Source organism: Tauraco erythrolophus, chromosome 4, assembly GCF_009769465.1.
Source record: "Tauraco erythrolophus isolate bTauEry1 chromosome 4, bTauEry1.pri, whole genome shotgun sequence".
NCBI classification, from domain to species: Eukaryota; Metazoa; Chordata; class Aves; order Musophagiformes; family Musophagidae; genus Tauraco; species Tauraco erythrolophus.
The window spans coordinates 55259811-55280899 of NC_141468.1; the positions used below are offsets into that span (position 1 = coordinate 55259811).

Here is a 21089-nt window from a genome sequence, read left to right on the forward strand (position 1 = left end):
CTAGGGACTGAGTGCTGGATATATAGCAGGCAGAAGACTTGATTTTCCTAAATACCTAAATCCACCACAGATTTCAACGGACACATAAGGCTCAGCTGATCTTTAGCATTTGGAAGAAGTTGATTTACCATCCCTTTTCTAGACTGCAGCAAATCATCCCTGCACTGCAAAGCTTATTTCATTTTATGTGTTGCAGAAATGGCAGAAGCCAGGGACTAGCTTTCTTACAAATTAACTTTGGGATGATATATTCCACAGGAATCAAAATAAAAGCAGTCCCTTCAAAACTGTGCGATGAGGACAGGCCTAAACTTGTAGAGTCCATGGAAGAAAGGATACTTAGAATCACAGAATCAGAATCACAGAATGGTTTGGGTCAGAAGTGATCTTCAAAGATCATCTAGTCCACTCCACCTCTGTTTCATAGGCAGGGACATCTTTCATGTTGCTCAAAGCCCCATTCAACCTAACCTTGAACACTTCCAGGGATGGGGCATCCACAACTTCGCTGGGCAACCTGATCCAGTGTACCACCACCCTCATCATAAAAAAAGTTTTTCCTTATGTCCAACCTGAATCTATCCTCTTTCAGTTTAAAACCATTGGCTTTTGTCCTCTCACTACAGGCCTTGGTAAAAAGTATCTCTCCATCTTTCCTATAAGCCCCCTTTATATATTGAAAGGTCGCAATAGGGTCTCCCTGCAGCCTTCTCTTCTCCAGGTTGAACAACTCCAATTCTCTCATCTTGTCGTCATACAAGGTATGTTCCATCTCTCTGATCATTTTCGTATCTCTCCTCTGGACCTGCTCTAACAGGTCCATTTTTTTCTTGTGCTGGGGAGCCCAAAGCTGAATGCAGTACTCGAGGTGGGGTCTCATCAGAGCAGAGAAGAGGAGGAGAATCACCTCCCTCGACCTGCTGGCCATGCTGCTTCTTGCACAGCTCAGGCTTCACTTGGCTTTCTGGGCTGCAAGTGCATGCTGCTGGCTCATATTCAATTTTTCATCCATCAGTATTCCTAAGTCCTTCTCTGCAGAGCTGCTCTCAATCAATTCATCCCCCAGTCTGTACTGATATTGGCGGTTGCCCTGACCTGGATGCAGGACTTTGCACTTGGCCTTTTTGAACTGCATGAGGTTCACATGGGTCCACTTCTCAAGCCTGTCAAGAAACCTGGATGGCATCCCTTCGATACATAAAGGGGATATTTCACTCTCTGTCCTTTACTGATCCCTAAAACACTTGAACAAGGTATAACTGGAGAAAGAGTTCAAAGAACGAGGGAAAGACATTCCATTTATGTTAATTTTATCTAAAAAGTAAAGGTTCCCTTTTGGAAAACAACTGAGTAGCCACTGATACATAAGAGGTGCACTCTGCAGTGGTTCACTGATCACAGCATTTCTTAATATTTTTTTATCAACCCATGACAACATATTTTTAATATTAAACAGTAGCATTTCATGTAGCATGGTCTAGCTGTGTCACCAATAATACAGCAACTGTCACCCAGAATCTATTAAAAACCCTGTGTAGCTATTGACTGGATCCCATATAAAATATTAATTACCACATGCATCAAAATAGTTTGTCCACAATTTTTAAGTATCTTGCCATTGAACAATAACATTTATAATTCTGAATTGTAAAAACAAACACACACACAAATAAACAAACAAATGCAAAATCAGATTTCTGACAGTGTGAGCCAGATAGTAAACTATGTACTTTCTGTTCCCTTCCTGCCTTTATATTTGTTTTTTCTCCCTGTGCAACATATTCCCAATCCACATATTGTATTAATGGTTCAAATACTGTCACCTTTCTTTCTGTTCACATTCTCTGCTTTATTTACACATTTTTCACTCTTTTGCAAATATTCTTGTGTTGTTTATCTCAGATACAACACAAAAGCAGTGATTAGTGTGACTACCATAGTTCTTTGTTTTCTACCCATAACTGAGTAGTTAGAAGTTACAAATACTCACACAACATGACATTTTTATACCAATCCATAAATTACTTGTGTATATAATGACAGACATAATCTTTTATTTCAGTGACTATAAGAAAAAAGTCCATGCATTTGAAGAAGTCTGTTCTCAGAAAATGAACTATGTAACTTGTTTTCAGCCAAAGCAAGTACTAGCTGTGAAGCTTAAAGTCACATATTGGTCTCATATAGACAGTCCTAGCATCTTGATAGAGCCCTTTTAACTATTCTTCCTGCCTAGCAAACAGTATTTGGTTTCAAGAATCTTCTATGTACAGGCAAACTTCTGTTATTTATCGGAGGGGCCAATTATTCTTCCCTTAGACATGCTGCATTTTCTTAAAAATCTGAGTTAATATTTTCAAAATTAGGGTAAGAGAGAGGGCAGCTGGATATATTGTTAGGGTAGTATCACCTGTATGCAGACTGATCCAGATCCAAAACAGTGAGGAAGGATTCCACAATGTCGCTACACAGATAGTTTTCCAAGTACGCTCGTTGGGATATCTACTATCAGAGTCCAGGGATCTGGCACTAGTACTTCATTTCCCTCAGTCATAGGAAACTTTCATGCAAGTCAATCCACCTTGTATGGCAGTCTCCTTCCTGATGTTACTGTGATGAGCATTTCTACCAATTCATTTTCTGTACAAGGATACTGCATTCAACAACTAATGCTAAGGGAGTCTTTGGGGTCTCCCCCTATCCGAATTCAAGCAGTTTTTTTACTGATGCTTTGCACATTTCTTTGTGAGCAAGCTTTTTCTGATATAACTTTTCTTTGCAATAAAGAACCTAATGGGCCCAATGAACACTTGTGAGTCTCACTGGCCCTTTCTGCCTCTAATATTGGGCCCAAAACAGACCAGCGCTACCAACAAATCAGATAATAAAACTGTGGGCTCCTGATCTAGTGACACAAGATTGTGGTAGACTGTAACTTCACTCGATATGATTTCTATATTTCAGTACACCTTCTCAAAAGGAAAAGTTACTGCAATGAATAAACCAGACAAAAGAAGAGCTGCTGTTCCCCACTACACATTCAAGGAATGTTGCAAAGTTATAGAGCTACAAAATACCAGAATGAAGACTGTTCAACACTGGTTTACCACCCTTCGCCCCAGGATACATATCTTACATGGCATCATACACATCATATAATTATATTTATGAATAATCCATGAATTCAGTGCAGGGGGATGGATGGTACTTATGAAATAAGATAGCTGATATTTATTTTTTTAGCCTTCATCATTCTCCGTGTGGGTCCATGTCTTATATATAGTTTTCCATTGAAGACTTCTCCAGTGAGAATGACTCACTTTCTTCAGACCTTTTTTAGACATTCATTGAAATAGTATTAGAGAGCTCCAAAACAGGAATTAATATATTTTATAAGACTCCTTCGAGACAAGGTGGAATTTTTATACCCATTATACAGATAAAGAATGAAAGTAGGACTAATTAGGGCTAGAATTAAAAAAAACAAACAACCACAAACTATTAGTTCTCAGTTTCTCCCTCTAAAAGCAGGGATTGTTTTCTTCCATTTCAATAAGTATTTAGTACCTGACTGCATATGTATTCAATGGACAACTACTCAAATTCAGTTTTAGATGTGAGCACTCACACTTCAACAAATCCAAATTCTGCTTCTTCCCTTGCACAGGTATATCAAAGGGTTTTCAGTCTAACAGTTTTATCAGAAAAACTTGTCACAATTTGTAGGTAGCTGTCCAGGTAAATCAAAAGCCTGAGACACCTTGGAAAATGGAAAAATCTGAATAATATGGTACTACAAAGCATGCTGGAAAGCACAGCCATCTTTCTGCAAGGAATTAGCTTAAGCCCAGCCAAGTAAACTAGCTCTCACTTGGCACCAGTTCTGTTGCACCAGAGCTATCTCCCAAAAAGTGACAAGAATGTCTCTGTAAAAACCATCTGGTTAAACGTCCCTCTTCTTTTGTTCAGGACTCCCTAATATGTTTTAAGTCAGTAAAATAACTTAGATGTGAAGCAGATATCCTCTGCCCTCCTCTTTGTTTTCTTTTATTCTCCTACTTTCTTCCTCTTCTTCCCTCCCTCCTTCCTTCCTTCCTTTGATTTCACACAGAATCACAGAATGTTAGGGATTGGAAGGGACCTCAAAGGATCATCTAGTCCAATCCCCCTGCCGGAGCAGGACCACCTAGATCAGATCACACAAGAACGCGTTCAGGTCGGTTTTGAACATCTCCAGAGAAGGAGACTCCACAACCTCTCTGGGCAGCCTGTTAGCTTGAGTCCAATCATTACCACTGAATTTATTCAGAACTTAACTGAAGGTACTCAGTGAGATTCCTGAAGTGATCTGGTTACCTCTGGCTCCCTTCTGAGAAGCTGTGCTTTCCAACTGCAGGTACTTAGAAACCTGTACTACCAAAGGACAGACATGAAATTGGTGACAAGACAGCTCTTAATACACAGATATTTCTATCCCAGGATGTTCTCTTGATTTCATATATGTGGGCCAGTAATATTACATAATTTCCCAGTCAGATCATTAAGGGAATAGAGAAGTGTCTTCCTCAAACTCATAATCCAAATCAAAGGCTGATCTCAGAAAAGACCCTTAGATATATTGTCTTATGCGTTCTCCACAGACCAGGCTTCTTCTGCATGTGCTAGCAAGTGTTTTCTTTATTCATTTCCCCCCTGAGTCTCCATTTCTTATTGTTCAAGAAGGAAGGAATCAGCATGCACTTTAAACACAGAATCATAGAATCATTTAGGTTGGAAGAGATCTTGAAGACCATCAAGTCCATCAGTTAACCTAGCACTGTCAAGTCCACCACTAAACCATGTCCCTAAGCATCACATCTACACGTCTCCTAAATACCTCCAGGGATGGTGACTCAACCGCTTCCCTCGACAGCCTGTTCCAATGCTCAACAACCCTCTCTGTGAAGAAATTTTTCCTAATATCCAATCTAAACTTCCCCTGGCACAACTTGAGGCCATCTCCTCTTGTCCTATTGCTTGTTACTTGGGAGAAGAGATCAACACTCGCCTCGCTAAAACCTCCTTTCAGGTAGTAGTAGAGAGCAATAAGGTCTCCTGTCAGCCTCCTTTTCTCCAGGCTAAACAACCCCAGTTCCCTCAGCCGCTCCTCCTAAGACTTGCTCTCTAGACCCTTTGCCAGCTTCGTAGCCCTTCTTTGGACACGCAACAAATACATATATGAAGCAAGATGCTGTTATTTACATAGTAAAGTTAAGAGACAGAGAGATATCAAACCATAAAAGCAGGAACAGCAGAATTTGCTGACAAAAAGCGTGGTATTACAGGGAACCAAAGATTTGTCTGTATCTGGGTTCTTTAGTACAATAATCCGCTCTTACTGCATAGAGTTATTTTTCAGGGCAGAAGAGAAGATCTACTATTTCTACAAGCAATAAAACAAGTACTTAAAAAATCAGAACGTCAGGAAATAAAAACTTCATGGACAGAATAGACACATTTCCAAATTCCAAGAGAGATGGAAAATGAAATAAAATAACATGTATTGTCAATTTATAATTCCTTTCTGGCAACAAGAGGGATGCCTAGGGAGTTCAGAGAAGCTAACAGAACTATAATGTTCATTCTTTACTTAAAAATGGATCAAGGCTAAAAACCAACTCAGTATTGTGCAATCTTTTGCCCTAATGCAGCATAGCAACTAAGAACTATTATTTCTTTATAAACGCCATCTTAACTTCAAGTGGAGAGAGCATACCTGAAGCAGTGAGAAAGCTGTTAAATAATGTGGCTGCTGAAGAATAGAAGCTATCAATCATTTCAGAGGTTTTAAAAGCTGTAACCAACTGCACATATATTTGTTTTTAGAGTGAACTGTAAGGTTCCAGTGAATAAGATGCAGATTTTTTTCCCTCCTCTTCCTAACTGCAAAATGGGATTGTGTACAGGGGGCCACTCTTCACCAATTCATGGATGTAACTAGGCAGTCAGAGAAAATACTGTTTGGGATTTATATCAGAAAGGTCATTTGATAGGTGTTTATTCAGCATACTTTTATTCATGGTATTCCAGTTTTTAATATCTAAATTGACTGTTAGCACTTGTATCCACAGTAACCTTATCCCTCCACATCTGCCACCTGGGCAAATACTTCAGCTTTTGTATGTCACAACTTCCATCTAGATCTGGTCTTTGGATCAGAAAATTTTCAAAGAATTATTGTCCAGTCAAAGACTTTCAACACAAATCTAGAGGAGGTATGGTACATATTGTAAATTTAACCCATTGTTGTTCTCATCAATAATGCTCTTAAATCATTCAGTTTCCAATAATTCAATAACATACCACATAAGAAAATATCAATAAACATCTGAAACATGAGATTTCAGTTGTCACAGGTTGTATATATAACAGGTGTATATACCATCAGTTTCATCAGAACCAGCCAGTCTAAAAAAAATACAGTGTATTGTTGCATGGAGATTTTATCCCATATGCCCAGTAATCGGAGCTTAATGAGGGACAGCAAAAGATACAGAATATAATATGTTCCATAGTGAATAAAATGTTTGAAATGTTTAATGTAGTGTTTTAAAGTCTACAGAATTAAATTATTTGGGAAGTATAGTAGCATTTGTATTACTTGTTTTCCCAAAAATATATTTCAATCAGGAGTGGACTAAGAAGACCAGAGACCAGGTGTGAATTTTATTTTGTGACCTTGTATTTATGATGAATAAAAACTTGTTGTTAATTTAATCTGTTTTGCTTATGTTGAACAAAATTGCAGTTCAGGCGAGACAGTTTGCAGCTTTGTCTGCACCGGGCCTTTATCTTACTTCCAGCAGTTGAAGAATATAGCTTTTTCCCATTGAAAGTTAAGAACAACAAGCTTTCTTAGAACTGAACCTGCAGTTACCTTAGACCCATGTAAAACACTTGGGCAAAGTTTTTGGAGATGATTTCTGATGCACAGTGCTCAGCTTCTGAGAAATCATCAGAAAAGTGTATCTAACTGAATATACTCATTTTTAATTGTCTGAAGTTACCATGTGAAGTGTTATGCTTTTATCTTTTCTAACTCTTTACAATCCAGTTTCTAAAATGCAAATGCAAACAAGGAGCATGTTTGGATGTATAAGTACTTTAGAGTGATAATACAATTCTAATGTTCCAGATGAACAATACTAGTCAAGTGTAAATCACTGCTAAACGAGAAGAGAAGGCAATTTGAGGGTCTGATAATTGTTTTAAACAACCATTGGGCTAAGGTTGGAAAATCATTAAGCAATGCAACATTAGAAAAATAAAAACAAGATGCATTTTGAACTGCTAATTCTTTGAAATGTGTCCTTGTGCATACTCATATCTCAGTATGCTGAACGAGGAAGGAATTTTGAAGGGAAAAACTTAGTAGAGAAACCTGCAATTGAAGACTATATCATAGAATCATAGAATCATAGAATCATAGAATGGCATAGGCTGGAAGGGACTTCAGAGATCATCTAATCCAACCTCCCTGTCATGGGCAGGGACACCTCTCAACTACATCAGGCTACTCAAGGCTCCGTCCAACCTGGCCTTGAACACCTGCAGGGAGGGGGCATCCACAACTTCTCTGGGCAATTTATTCCAAAGTCTTACCACCCTCGTACTGAAGAATTTCTTCCTAAGATCTAATCTAAATCTGTTCTCCTTCAACTTAAACCCAACTTGTCCTATCAGTGGACACTCTTGTAAAAAGTCCCTTCCCAGCCTTCCTGTAGGTTCCCTTCAGGTATTGGAAGGCAGCTATTAGGTCCCCCTGAAGTCTTCTCTTTTCAAGGCTGAACAATCCCAGCTCCCGCAACCTGTCCTCATAGCAGAGGTGCTCTAGCCCCTGGATCATCTTTGTGGCCCTCCTCTGAACACACTCCAACAAATCTATGTCTCTTATGGTGGGGACACCAGAACTGGATGCAGTATTTGAGATGGGGTCTCACAAGAGCAGAGTAGAGGGGAAGAATCACCTCTCTTGACCTGCTGACCACGCTTCTCTTGATACATCCCAGGATGCAGTTGGCCTTCTGGGCCGCATGAGCGCACTGCTGGCCCATGTTGAGCTTCTCATCTATAAACACCCCCAAATCCTTCTCTTCAGGGCTACTCTCAACCCACTTTGTGCCCAGTTTGTGTCTGTGCCTAGGATTGGCCCGACCCAGGTGAAGGACCTTGCATTTTGACTTGTTGAAGCTCATGCAGTTAGCACTGGCCCATTTCTCAAGCCTATCAAGGTCCCTCTGGATGGCATCTCTCCCCTCAAGTGAGTCCAGGGCACCACACAACTTGGTGTCATTGGCAAATTTACTGAGGGTGCACTCAATGCCGTCATCCATGTCGCTGACAAAGATGTTGAACAGCGCTGGACCCAGAACAGACCCATGAGGGCCACCACTTGACACTGGTCTCCATGTAGACATCGCACCATTGACCACAACTCTTTGAGTGAGAACATCCAGCCAGTTCTTTATCCACTGAGTGGTCCATCTGTCAAATCCGTGTCTCTCCATTTTAGAGACAAGGTTGTCATGTGGGACAGTGTCAAACGCCTTGCACAAGTCCAGGAAAACAACATCCGTTGCTTTACCCACGTCAACCAGCGCTGTAGCTTTGTCGTAGAAGGCCACTAAATTAGTCAGGCACGACTTGCCCCTAGTGAAGCCATGTTGGCTGTCACCAACCACTTGGTTATTTTTTATGTGCCTTAGTACAGCTACCAGGAGAATCTGTTCCATGATTTTACCTGGCACAGAGGTAAGGCTGACTTGTCTGTAGTTTCCCGGGTTGTCCTTGGTCCCTTTTTTAAAGATGGGGGTTATGTTCGCCCTTTTCCAATCTGTAGGAACCTCACCAGACTGCCAGGACCTCTCAAATATGATGGCTAGTGGCCTAGTAACTTCAGCCACCAGTTCCTTCAGGACCCGTGGATGTATCTCATCAGGTCCCATGGACTTGTGCACCTTCAGGTTCTCTAGGTGTTCCCGGACCTGATCTTCTCCTACCCTGGGTGGTTCTTCACTCTCCCAGACCCAGCCAACATCCTCTGTGATTTGGGTGGTGTGGTTCGAGTGGTTGCCAGTGAAGACTGAGGCAAAAAAGTTGTTGAATATTTCAGCCTTCTCCATGTCCTCAGTAACCAGGTCACCCGTATCCTTCCGGAGAGGCCCCACATTCTCTCTCGTTTTCCTTTTTTCTCTCACATACCTATAAAATCCTTTTCTGTTATTTCTAATATTGCTGGCCAGATTTGACACTGTCAGGGCCTTAGCTTTTCTAAGCTGGTCTCTGAGTACACGAGCAACTTCCTTGTACTCATCCCAGGTTACCAGTCCCTGTTTCCATGCTTTGTGTATTCCCCTTTTGTATTTGATTTTAGCCAGGAGTTCTTTGTTTATTCATATAGGTCTCCTGGTGTTTTTGCCCGATTTCTTCCTTTTAGAGATGCAATGCCTTTGAACTTGGAGGAGAAAGTCAACCAGCAATCTTGGGCTCCCAGTCCCTCCAGGGCTTTATCCCATGGCACACTACCAAGGAGGTTCCTGAAGCGGCGAAAGTCAGCTCTTCTGAAATCGAGGGTTTCAAGCTTGCTGAGCTTCCCCCTCTTAGCTGCCCTTAGGATCTCAAACTCCACCATCTCATGGCCACTGCGGCCAAGGCTACCCACGAGTTCAACATTACCTACCAGCCCCTCCCTATTGACGAGAACGAGGTCTAACATGGCACCTCTCCTCCTTGGTTCCTCTATCACTTGGATAAGGAGGTTATCGTTAATGCATTCCAGGAATCCCCTGGATTGCTTGTTCCCTGCCGTGTTGTTTTTCCAACTGATATCAGGGTGGTTAAAATCCCCCATGAGGACCAGGGATTGTGAACGAGCAGCAACTCCTATCTGTCTATGTAGGGCCTCATCCACTTGGTCCTCCTGATTGGGTGATCTGTAGCACACTCCCACTGTAAAGTCTCCTACCCTTCCTTTCACCCTGGCCCACAGGCACCCGGTTCTATCGTCATCACTTGCCAGGTGGAGCTCCATGCATTCTAGCTGTTCGTTGACATAGAGGGCAACACCCCCTCCTCGTCTCCCCTGCCTGTCCTTCCTGAACAGTTTATACCCCTCTAGTCCAACACACCAATCACAGGAGTCATTCCACCATGTCTCTGTGATGCCGATCAGGTCATAGTCCTGCAGGCTCACAAGCATCTCCAGCTCCTCTTGTTTGTTGCCCAAGCTGCGGGCATTCATATAGAGGCATTTGAGTTGGGTCCCTGATGAGGTACCTGGAGCCCCCTGATGATGCTCAGATGTTTCCACAGAAACCAACCCCTCAACAACCCCTGTGCTCTGTCTGCAACCCAGCATGACACCTTGATCCCTTGCTAATTCACAAGACTGCGCGATCTTGCTAGTGCATTCCTCCCCCACAAACACTGGCATATTGCATTCCGGCTCCCTTCCAGTGATCCTGATTTCACGCCCATCCCCTTTCATACCTAGTTGAAACCTCTGTCTATGAGCCCTGTCAACTCCCTTCCCAAAACTCTTCTCCCTCTGTGGGACAGGCTATTACCATGCCTTTCTAACATACCTGGCTTCATGCAGATCCAGCCGCTGTCAAAAAACCCAAACCCCTGCCAGACACACCAGGCTCCGAGCCAGGTATTAATCTGCTGGTACATCCTGCCTAATCCCTCATCATTGCCCACAGCTGGAGAGATAGAGGAGAACACGACCTGTGCTCCTGATCCCCTGACCAGGCGCCCCAAGGCTCTAAAGTCCTTCTTCATTGTCCTTGGAGTAGTTCTTACTAATTCCTCACTGCCTACCTGAAATAACAAAAGGGAGTAATAGTCTGAGGGCCGTACTAGGGAAGGAAGCTTCTTCCTTACATCTTTAACTCTGACCCCTGGGAGGCAACAGACCTCCCTGTGCAGTGGGTCTGGTCCGCATATCGGGCCTTCTGTTCCCTTAAGCACTGAGTCACCAACGACAATGACCTTTTATTCCTTACTGATGAGGTTTTAATGCCGACGGCAGTCCAACTAGGCTTTGGTGACACCTCCAAGCAGGGAGAACCAACATCCTCACTGTTATCCAGTTCCCCTTGCAGAGCACTGTACCTATTATGCAAGGACACCTGGGGGGGCGGGGGAATTGCCAGGCAGTTACGCTTGCCACACCGAGCAGGGACCTTGTGCCATTGCCCCCTGTCCCCTAATTCCTCACATTCCCTGATACCCTTTAACCTCTCCACTTCTTCTTTCAGCTCTGCCACAAGCAGATTATGGAAGCTGTCAATTTCCCTCTCGCTTTCCCTAATTATTCTTAACCTACTCACCTCCTCCCTGAGCTCCAGCACTTCATCCTGGAGCTGCATCACCCGGTTTAGCAGGTCATCAACCTGCTCACACCTCACACAGCCATCCTCAGGATTGCTCCCAGCTACCAGGGAAAAGCTATGACCTTCCTCACAGCCTGTGACCTGAACACCAACATCCCTTCGAGTGGGTGCTGAAAGCACAATTCTCCTCCTCCATGGAGAAGCCACCATGACTGCTTGATAAGGTGGAGCAGTTCGAATCCCGTCCAACGAGCTGTAAGCACCAGCAGTTGCCCCCTCATTAGGCAGGAACAATAGGCTTGCTTGCCTCCTACTCGGTGATCGTAGAGGGATGAACTGAGGTTGCAGAGGTATTCTCTGCAACAGAATTCTCCAGTTCCTTATTTCTTGAGCATATGGAATTTTACATCTTTTGTGTAACGTGTATGTGTGTGTGCACGTGTGCATGAGTGCCTGTGTGAGTAGGCAGAACAGATAGCACATTGTGAAGGGCAGGCAGAATGAGAGCATGTTGGTAAAGTCTTCACGGGTTTCATTTCTTTGGCCATTAGAAAGGTTAAAACTGATGCTAGGGTGTTGGTATCATAAAAAATATATGAGCATGGGAGAAGGAAACATTTTCACCAATGCGTGGGAAAATGGAAGATCTCTAAATTGAAGGACAGAAATGTAGGTGCCCAGGAAATTTTGAAGTGGTCAGGCAAACTATACCAGGAATAGCTTGCCTGCATTCCAATTCTGGTATACCATATTCTAGAAGAGCTTTTATAAGATAGCTGTAGTTTTACTAGCAAAATTAACTTGCCTCTCTTGTCGAAATGTAGTTTTTGATAGAGGGAAAGCTTCTCATCTATGTGATGAAAGACACAATGCATTGTACAATGCATCTGTTTCTTTCCTGGTTTCCCTTAAATATTTTGTTCATCTCCGAACAGCACAGTTACTTCATTTGGCTTTATTCTCTTCCCATTACATCCCATTGTGACATTCTGTTCACTTCCTCATTTCCTCTCCACCAGACTTGGTATTGATAACAGTAACTATCTGTTGCTCATAGCATCACCATCCATTTCCTTCTTGAATAAGGCATTAGTTGTGTGGCGGAAGTTTGAAGACAAAGAGGTCAGGAGTCTGGAAATCTATACTGAGGATGAATCCTGGGATCTGAAATACGTATTGGTACTATGTTTGTATTTTATTTGTCCTCTAATAATTCATTCATTCTCCAAGAGTTCTCAAAGATGATTGTTAAAGGATCTAATATTTCCTCTTTGGTTGCTTAAGACTCTTCATCAAACATCACCTAACCTAGATGATTCAGATATTTTAATTAACCAACTATTCTTTTATCTGCTTGCAGTACGATATCTCTCTTTCTTTCCTCCCTCTCGCTCTAATATCTCAGTGATCTTCATTAACACTGTACTTCACTAATTCTTTGTTCTTTATGCTAAAACTAAAATGACTCTTATCTGACTTTTAGCAGTGGTCATAACTTTCTTAATATTCCTTTTAGCTATAGCATATTGATAAAACCTTTTCTGAATGTATTATACTCACAGTTAATGAAATGTAATTTTCTCTCCTAATATTTTCTTTCTTGTATTTTACTTATTTACCTATTCTTTCAATATTTATTCTCTTTTTTTTATTTTAGATTTTTTCAATTTTATTAATTTGCATTAACACTTATTCATATAAGTACCTGAGTTTTTGTTACATCACTCAGTCTTCCTTCATAAAGCATAACACGTCCAAGAATCTCATGCTTATTTCTAGTTAGTTCAGAGTACCCATTAGAACTTTACCTGGTAACTCCTTCAGAATCCCATAATGTAATTATCTGTAATCAAGCTCCTCTCTACTGCTGTGTCCTTCAAACATCTTTAAGTTAGTCAGAGAAGTCTGTCATTGTTTCAAATTCCTTTACCTATTGGTCCAGATTCCATTTAAATCTTTCTTGTTGGACAATATTGTTCTAAAACAGTAATATACACAACTGTATATTGTGTTTCTTTTAAAATTCCTTTTCTTGTTCTTTATTTTATTTTATTTTGCTTTATTAAGAAGTATTCCCATATGAAATAACTAAGAATAAACTGTTACTTTCTATTACATATGAGTCACTAGTTTTAAGTTTATCAACGCTTTCTATTGTAAAGCTATCCATTATTTACCTGCAACGTAAATACAATTAAAAAATGTTTGTCCTTTGAATCTTCAGTTTTTCAGTCTGAAGAGTAAAAACTCAGACTTTCTGCCTCTCTTAACCTTTAAACTTTCTGTTATTTTTAATGACCTTTACATATTTTCATGTTTTCCATAGCTTTCATAATTTATGAAGAATACCATTATACACATCATTCCATACACAAACATTTCTAATTCTTGAAGATTTAGCATTGTCCTTTTTGGTAACACTATCAGAGGGAAAGTTTTGGCCTTTAATAAATATATAGCAAGAACATGACATGTCTTATTTTATCAGTTATTAAAATCTCATGCTTTATTATATCATTATTAAAATTTTCACCTGCTTTATCAATGTAACTTTCAGATGAAATATTTGCTACTAGTTTCTCATAAACTTGTATTTAAGGCCAACAGACAATTCCTTACATATGTAATCTCAGAATACAGTTCATCAGTGTTTGTTAACCAACATGAAGGCCAGTTGCTGCACCAGGTGGGCTTTTAGCCCATTAACATTCAACATATTGTTAGAACAGATAGGACTAATTCCAGTCCTCAAGTATCATAATCACCGATATGTACCATGAAATAGTTTCACTTCTAGTGGTGACTGTACATGCAATGGCTTTCAACATCTGGATTTGGCCGTCTCTTCTTAGGGAGGGTAAGACTTGAGCCCAATACATTGATATGTACATTGGGCAAGCTCTTTTCTCTCAGAATGCTGTAGAATGAGCTTTCCAAAGAGGCACATACACATGGAATGTCACTAACTGGAATGGCAGAGGTGATTGGAAGGGCATTCCACCACAAATACTGGCACCTGGATTGTCTACCAAGTGCACAGCCTGAAGGCCTGCATGTGTGCCTTGCATGTACAACCTTGTGTGGAGCAAAATTTAAACAGAGATGGTCAAATATTCCAGAACAACCAGAGAAACCCCCATCTAAAGGTAAACTTAGCAGAACCTAGCAGAGAGGCAGATGGACCCATCATTGATTGCACCTTCAAGATACAACCGTTGAGACAAGTTTAGATGAAAACATACTCCCTCTGACTCTCAATGAATCCACCATACCCAGGATGTCTTAATGAAGTCAACAGTCTCTTTGGAGATGGGCTCCTTACGAATCAATTGTTCAAGTGAAATACACAAAAATTCTGTCTCATTTTTCCTTTCTTCTGTTGAACAATCCTTACTGCCAAAATTCTCATAAAGTCCTGTGTCAAGTGCAGGATCAATCACCAGCCTGCAGTGCCTGTGTTTTTACACACACACACACCCCTACCCCCATATATAGATATATAAACATGAAGCACATTCCTCTAAAATCCCTTTCCACCGGGAATAAGCACTGCCTCTACAGATCTCCATGCGCTCACACAAGATGATGAAGAATGGTCTGAGACCACAAGACAGAAACACAGTTCAAGCTATTATTTACACATGCAATATTGAGGAGTATATTAATAAGCCCTTCTGGCTCTTCGACCAGCTTGAGGAATACCATGACAAAAGCATTAACTGGAGCATGTGGAATGGGGTTATTTGTTTGACTTGCTGCTGTTGCAGGATGACAGGCACAATCTTCATCTCTGGCACCCACCTGAGATCCACTTTGCAGGTTTTATAGTAAGAATCCCTACTAGGATGAAAAAGAAGATCTTGAAGCCTCAGGGCTGTATGTTCCGAGAGAGGAGAAAAAGCTTTAATAAAAATACATTATGTTTCCTTTTTGGTGAACCCTGGATGGATTCTAGCCCAAATTGAGCCACTGAAATGTTTGTGTCTACATGATAGCTTAAGGAGACATAGTAAAAAAAAAAATCAATACAGCCTAGACAGTGATTCAGTTGACCAGATGAATCTACTTTAATTTATCCTAAAATAAGCACCCTAATAGTTAGTCAGCCAGTCAGCTAAATTGCATTCTATGCTTCATTGGCTTTAATGGCTGATTAGGTGCTTCACCTAGTTGCCCACGGATAGGAATTTAGAGTCATCTGAGGTACTGGCAATGTACATTGCCTGAAATTCAACTGAAGCTCCAGATAGACATGGGTTTTCCATAGATCCTGCATCAGGAGGCCTACACAGATGTCTCAGACATCTCAAGTGATTCCAATATGTGGGCAACTGGACTGAGTCCTAAACATCTGCTGACTGGTACAGATGCAGATGTCTATATTTGACCTTTAACTCTCCCCACTCTATTGTCCCAGTTTTAGCTGGGACAGAGTTTTTTTTTAACAGCCAGAAGAGCTCCCTGTTTTGGTTTCACTCAGAGGCTCACTCTGAGAAGAATGTTGATAGCAAGCTGATGTTTGTGGTTGGAAGTGAAACTCCAAGGACTTTTCAGTGTGCGGAGTACAGAAACACGGCAGGATAAGGGGGGAGCATAGCTGGGACAAGGGGGACACGATTCCCCTTGTCATTTGTGTGGAACTTAAGACTGAGGGCCAAACTGGCCAATTAGTATTCCATATCATGCAGCGTCATGCCCAGTATAAAAGCGAGGGTCAGCCGGGAAGAGGGGCTTTTTGCGCTTTTGCTCTTTTTGCACTTTTGCTCTTTTGCGCTTGCTGCGCTGTTGCTCGGCTGTTTTTTTTTTTCCTTTCTCTCTCTCTCTTTCTCTCCCTCTCTGCCCCTCTCTATTTCGGGGCCTCGCGTTCGTCCGGGATTTGCAGTTTTCGGGACGAGACGGGCTTCGCATACGAGGGGTGGTGAGCACCTACATTGTATTAAATCATCTGTATTAAATCACTCTTATCTCAACCCACGGGTTTCACGTTTATCCTTTAATTCTCTCCCTCATTCCTGGGGGTGGGGGAGGGGGAGTGACCGGCTGTGTGTGGGGCGGTTCAACATAACCCACGACATCTATGTTTGGCTAACAGGTTGGACTAAGGGAAGAGTTGGCCTGCCTCAGGAGCCACAGTTGCACAGGGTTACCGAGGTGAAGGAGAGGAACAGCTGGAAGGGAGTAGAGTGACAAAGAGCCACTTTGCTCAGGGAAGAAGTCAGGGCCACAGTGGTACTGAGACAAGTGCCACAGTTTTAGTGTCAAGTTCTGTAGATCTGCCATGAAACTAAAGGAAGTCCTAGGGTTTGAAAGTGAGATCCAGATGAGGAGATTGGAACTCATAGTTCCAGGCGTATATTCCAAGATTTTACTGGATGTACAGAAAATCTTAAACCACAGCTTATTCCAGCATGAGTGGGACTTATATTCCTTCTACTCTGCTAAAAATGTGGCTTGCTGAGTATCACTGACTGCCAGTTTTAAGGTTGCCTTAAATAGTTCTTCATTTCTGCTTAAACTACACACAGACGATGCTGTCTAAATCTTCTTACACTTCAGATGATGCATGAATGCCCTGATGAGTCTATTGCCCTGATGCAATAGCTATTATGAGCCTGGAGAGCTCAGAGCCTGGATGTTGCAAAGGTTGATCTGCTCTCCTAAGCATGTTAGGAGTTGTCTTATGAAAGTCACAAAAGTCACTACAGACTGGAACCCTTGTCAAACATTGGCCACTTTCATCATCTGCAGCATGGCTAATTTAAGAAAGGTGTTGGCAGACTGACTCACTCTTTCAGGCTTTTGTCTAATGCCCAAATCATCAATCTCTGCACCAGGTATTTTTGGATAAAAGCTGCAGTGGTGTCTACAAGTGCAGGACATGGAGACAATGCACATAGAGAATTTCTTTCAGGCGCATTTCACTCTAAAGAAATAAAAATGCTTCTGTCTTTATACTTGATACAGAGTTAAAGATCCTCTAGAGAGATTAAACGCAAGAAGAATTACAGGGTATTCCAGGACAGCAAATCCCGGGAATGACACCTGGGAAAGGAAAGTCTCCAGATAAACTTCAGCTGATTAATAAACCTCCAGACCTAGTAAAAAATGAAGGAAAAGAAACAAAGCAAGAAAGAGAGAGATGAAGGGAGAAAGAAAAGTCAAGACTTAAAACTAAACCCAAAACAGGCAGCTAAGGGGAATTGAGAAGGTAGTCCATGCCTAGCACTGTGAAACCAGGCAAATACTTGGGCAGGTAAGTTCACAGGATGAATACAAATACAGAAAATTATTAAAAGGAAAAGAAATGCATATGCAAATAAGATATTAGGTGGAAACTCAAGATACTCGTTCCTAGACATGTCACAAGCCCTGTGTGTCCTACAATGTTTAAGATTAATTTCAGCTGCACAACCATCAGGACTCTAGAGCCATCTGAGATGTTCTGTGGTATCCCACCTGGACTCCAGCTGCTAATCATGAAGGGTCCGTCTGTCTCAGTAGTATCTGTCAGCCCTATCTGGATCTACTTGATTCCTTACACTATCTCAACTGGTACTACATACCTATGTTTAAGCAACAGAATAGATCTGTTAAAGATTATGTTAGTAGCTATTTTAAGAACTAGTGCCTCATCTCAAATGCATAAGCAGTTTTCAATTTCCAACCTGCAGACAATCTATGCCTCAGTTTCCCAACAGTGAAAAAGAGAGGATTAAAAAGAATACTTAGGCAATACTTAGATCCGCAGGCAATGCAAGCCATTTAAGTACTTGAAGGAATAGACCTGCATGTCTGTAAGTTCACAGCAGCAATGAAAGCTCATGTCTAATGCCAATTCAGGCTATTAACTTTACTAATGAACAATATTTGGAATATCAAATGCTTCGCATTTTTCTGTTAACTCATTTTGGTTGACTGGTCCCTATTTCTCTCATATAATGTTTGATAAACCTTTTTAAGAGATATTATCTTCATCAAATTGCAATATTAAGCAAGTGATAGAATTTCAGAATATGTTAAATGATTAGAACAACCTATAAATAGACAGTCATATGCAGCTCTTAACCAGAACTCGTCCCCACTGGGCAGTGATTTGATTGAAATGCTTTTATCTCTGTGAATCCAGAATGAAGTCTTTGATGAAGCTCCAGAGTTGAAGAAGGATCTAGTGACCTCGCACATTTGTGTATTTTAATCTGTTTCTCTGCAATTTAACATTTTTTCTCAGCATACTGAGTTATGTAGGCCTGCAAATCTGCATAAAGATTATAGCTTGTCTGAGGGATATTCGTGGGACCTCTGCATCAAAAGGTGTTAAAAGATTCATTAGGTTTCCTTATCATTCATATCTAGTTTATATACTGCAATTTATGACTGATCTAATTGTTTTCTTGAGCTTTAGAATTAGTTTAACTGCAAAATAGCTTTTACGTTATGAAACTGCAGTATCATCTGCATCTTTATATATAGAGTATGTCTGCACAGTCACTACAAATTTTTACATCTGAAGGACACTGCAGCCTATTACACAACAAATTACCCAAGTTAATAATGACTGCATATATACATACACATATTCAAGTATGATTCTACTCCTACAAGTACACATGAACCAAGTCTTAGGGCTGAATCTGCCTTGGGCCTGCTAAATATTATGCAAGTGTCATTCCTGCATGACACTAATAGTAGGCAGGAATTGCTATGTGTGCAAATATGCTGTAAATAGAAATAAGATAGCTCATGAAAACACAGCTATTTTTTTAATACTATGTTTTTGATACTATGTTTCAACCTATTTTTAAAACATATATATTGATGAGAAAAAAATATTAATACTGTAAAATTAATAGGAAACAGGCTGTTTCTTGCTATAAAGTCCACACACTTCAGGTAACATAAACAAATCTTCCTAATTCTAAGCATAGCCTAGTGAATAACTTTCCTAATGCCCAAGGGAGACTAAACACAAGGAGTTAATTTCTATGATCTAATGAATGATTAACCATGAAATTTTTTTACCTGAAAAACACCTTTTTATTAGAATGCTAATTTAACTAATATAATTTTGCTGTTGAGAGTGATATAAATAGGATATATTTGTTCTCAGATGTATGTTAGTCCATAGACATTAATTATATCATTGTGATATTCCCTCTCCTGTTCTGAACATCTAGTAAGACCTGTACTACTAAATCATACTTAATAGGAGTGTGATGGTTGTTGCTTAGGCAACAGAATGAATAAATGCAGGTCAGACTATGCTTCCAGAAAAACAAAAGCAGAATATGGTACAGAATAAAGAGCAAATACATCGAACTGATTTTTACTGCCTTGAAGTCGTTCAATGTAAAGTAGCTAACCTATCTGAAACACTTAATAAGCTTGTAAAATATAGCTTAATATATAAACGACTTTAATGAAGGTAAAGCAGTTCTCTCATATTAAGGAAGACTACAACACATTTAAATTTGGAGTAATCTGGATTTTTCTCTTAGCATAGCAGGTCTTTCTTCTCTCATTTTCCTATATACTTTCCAAGTTTAGTTTTGTCTTTAACATTTTGGCTAAAATGGAAAATATTTAAAAAACCACTAATTTAAATTTTCAGGAGAGATTTTCCTTACATAATGCTGATATATTCAAAAGAATAATATATGAAGAAATCAGTGTTAGCTGATCATTCTTATTTCTGATAAAATATGGGAACTCCTAAATTTCTGGTAGAAACAAAACCCAAAATATGTAACAGCATGATGAACAGTGTGAAATCAACAAATTAGGAATTATTAAATTACTGAAATGATGCATTTTTTATTACTAGGCAATTTTCCAGCTTTTTGCTTATCATTGGATTTAAGAGTCTAATCTTCTATTCACATATGCATGCTACCCCAACTAATATTAAGAGTAATTATGTACTTTACTTGCAATATATATTTAAAACCAAACCATTTCAGAAAAGGCTTGAATTAAAATGACCAGAAAACATTAGCTAAAACACTAGTATGCAGGCATAACTTAATCTGCCTGATACCTGAAAAGTTTGTGTATTGAAAAATAGAATCTTGTATATAATTTGTATGTTTACCCAATTATACTAATAAGAGACATAGGAAATGAAAGTATTAAAAATTCCCATAGAATGTGGTTCAGACCCCTCCAGAGCCAGGGGACGACTGAAAAGCCCTGCAGGGCAGTTTCTTTGGCTTCTCTGGAGCTCATAATTTACCTGTGGTAGGTGTACCCCTCTGCATTTGTCATGCCACCTACAGCCTCTTGTGAACAATTTCCTTCTGTAATCTCTTTAAGACTAAATGATCATCTACTTATGTAACTAATGCTACAACATATATAAAAATATGTGGTTACATTTTGGGAAACTATAGCTTGAAATATATTTTGGAATTATTTTTTTTTTTACATTGCTGGGCTGACAGCACACCCTTGCAGGTTTTTTTTCCAGAATATTTAATGGTAAAGATTCTACTGATTTTTACTGATAAAAGCAAAAGATCACATGGCAGCCATGTGAAAAACAGGAAGAAACCTCTACATTATTATAATGTGGAAATGGCAGAGATCTGAGCCAGAGATCTGTTCAGTAACCCATAGAGATATAATGATGTTGGCAAAAGAAGTTAAATAGGAAAAACACAACTCGTGCTGATCTTATAGTAATGATATTTATGCTGCTTGACTTCTGTTTATTATATG

The 21089-nt window shown here is 40.2% G+C and overlaps 1 protein-coding gene across 16 annotated transcripts in view; it reads right to left on the minus strand.

Annotated features, from left to right (window-relative positions):
* ANKS1B (ankyrin repeat and sterile alpha motif domain containing 1B) overlaps positions 1 to 21089 on the minus strand; it is a 476662-nt gene that overhangs the window by 188360 nt on the left and 267213 nt on the right. The gene's annotated exons all lie outside the window — the stretch shown is intronic.